This window comes from Equus caballus, chromosome 5 (assembly GCF_041296265.1).
Source record: "Equus caballus isolate H_3958 breed thoroughbred chromosome 5, TB-T2T, whole genome shotgun sequence".
NCBI lineage: Eukaryota > Metazoa > Chordata > Mammalia > Perissodactyla > Equidae > Equus > Equus caballus.
Genome location: NC_091688.1, coordinates 74468023 through 74470573, shown reverse-complemented (window position 1 = coordinate 74470573; position 2551 = coordinate 74468023). Strand labels below are relative to the sequence as shown.

Sequence of the window (2551 nt, the reverse complement as noted above, 5' to 3'; positions counted from 1 at the left end):
CAAATATGAATTAATACCAATCCTTCACAAACTTTTCCAAAAAGCAGAGAAAAAGGGAACATTTTCCAACCAGTCTATGAGGCCAGTATCACCCTGAAACCAAAACAAAACACATTGCAGGAAAAGAAACCAGCCCACCTACCTCTGCACTGGCCCATCTCTGATGCCTGGGAGACAGCTGAGCCCTTGGAGTCGCAAGCACCATCGCGCACGTGCCTATCCTATGTCAGTGTGTGCCAGTCCGATGAGAGGAGGCCCTGCCTGCCCGACCCAGCCCCTCCCGTCCGCCCCCGCCCCCTCACAGGCCTCCCATTCTTCTGCTACCGTCTAGTCACTGGGAACCCCAGCACCCACGCCCACTCTGAAGGCATGGAGGTCCCCAGGAGCCTGTGCAAGAAAGTCAAGCTGAGCAATAACATGCAGAACTGGGGGGTGCAGAGATCAACTGTCAGCAATCAAGTTTGACATGTCAGCAGGAACAAGAGAGGTCAGATGTTGGGGACTGGGAAGGCTTTCGTGCTTGCAGTTTGGCAACAGGCTTATTTGGAGCAAGGAAGAGAGAGCATGGTGAGCATGGTTTGCCTTGCTATTCCATGCTGCACTTTGGATGGTGACAACATTCATCAAGGTCTCAATAAAAATCTTGGCTTTAGTCCTGAAGACAGAGAAGAGAATTTCAATGCATTACAGGGGTTGCTAAACTATTTGCAGATGTGGGCTTAGTGTGCATCGCAAGTTTTATATCGCTTTATACTCAGGATCACAGCAATGCAAGGCAAATTCATGAGGGTGCAAATTTACCTTTTTCTAAACTATTTGTTGATGCTCCTAAGCATGTTTGTGGACAGAGAGATGTCAAAGAACTCTACAGACAAGCATGGGCTGGAGAAATTAAAGATTTCACTGGGATTGATTCTGAATGTGAAAAACCAAGACCCCTGAATTAGTGTTGAAAATAGACTCCTGTGATATAAATGACTGCATCCAGCAAATTGTGAAACTTCTACAGGAATGGGATATCATACTCATGAATACCTCTTATGAAGTAAAAGAACTGTATGTGCCAGAAAATAAACTACATTTGTCAAAAACAGATGCAGAAACATTACTGGCACTGAAAATTAGTAAGTGGATATGCAGTGGGTACAGATTTTGTGGAAGGTTGGGAAACCCCACTGAATGACTTTATGAGAGAGAAAGAGTACTTACAATGCCTTTATTTCGATTGTCTTCTGGATGGGGGTGTCATGAACTTGCCAGTGCCTATAGTTCTGATAGCTATTCATGAAGATAAAGAGAGGCTAGATGGTCAAACAGCATTTGCTCTGATGTAGGAGGGCTGCTATCTGGCTATTTTTCACAGTTCAAAGTTCTTTGAGCACAGGATGGAAGAGTGCTGTGCCAGACAGTGGGGAACAACGTGCAAGAACCAACCCTACATCAAGATGGTTATGGAACAAGGAGGTTGGCTGATTGGAAGAGATCTTCAAGTCTGGGACCAAGTTCATTGGAATGATGGTCTTGGTTAGTATTGTTTTACTCCGCCCGAGCTAAAGCAGATGTTTAAAGGTATGAATGCTGATGCTATCTTTGCATTTCAATTACATAAGCCATTGCTCAACAGACATGCTCTATTAATGCAGGATACCCATTAGCAATTTCTAGAGAGGGGCTACTGGCACCTTGTCCTTTTCAATCACTTTCTTGATGGCTAGACAAAGGATGATGATGTTCCTTTGGTGTAGTTCTTGAAGCAGCATGCTGCAGTGCTGAAGGGAGGAGTTCTGAATCCTGAAACAACAGTGATGCCATTTTCCTATCTCCCATGGTGTATGCTGGATCACCTGATGTCCAGTGGCATTGCAGAGCACGGATGGTTGCAGGAATCAATTTTTACATTATAGGGTGAGACCCTGAGGGTGTGCCTCGTCCAGAAGCAGGGAAGGATCTTTATGAACCAATTCATGACACCAAAGTGCCGACAATTGCCCCTGGCCTAATCATCTTGGAAATGATTGCAACTTAAAACAAGCAAAAGAAGCATATGGACTACTATGACTCTGAACACCATGAAGACTTTGAATTTATTTCAAGAACACATATGTGCAAACTTAGCTGAGAAGGCCAGAAGTTTCCTGAAGTTTTCGTGACTCCCAAGGCCTAGGCTGTGCTGATGGAATACTAAAAATACTTGGAGAAAGCTTAAGCTATTAACCCAGTCACTCCATCCTTAACGCTTCCCTGAGTAACAAGAGGGGACCACATAATTACTGTTGGCATTTCTTTGTGGTGGTGTCTGTCTGGACAACACTTCGTAAAAACAGACCATTTTCCTTAACTAGCATCAATTTCAGTCTGCTTTATGGGGTGTATTTTGAACTAGTGTAACACACTGCTGGTTTCAATGTATATTTTCCACTTATTATAGTTAATATTTCTACAATACAATTTTAAAATCTTGTCTTTTTATATTATATTTATGCTTCCATCTCATGATTTTTTCAAGCTTTTATATGAGTTATAACCAATAGTATATATGTTGAATCTCAGT

General features: G+C 43.0%; 1 pseudogene; it reads left to right on the top strand.

The window, feature by feature from the left end:
* Nucleotides 1-369: 369 nt before the first annotated feature.
* LOC100050925 (bifunctional 3'-phosphoadenosine 5'-phosphosulfate synthase 1 pseudogene) lies at nt 370-2206 on the top strand (annotated as a pseudogene).
* The last annotated feature ends 345 nt before the right edge of the window (nt 2207-2551 follow it).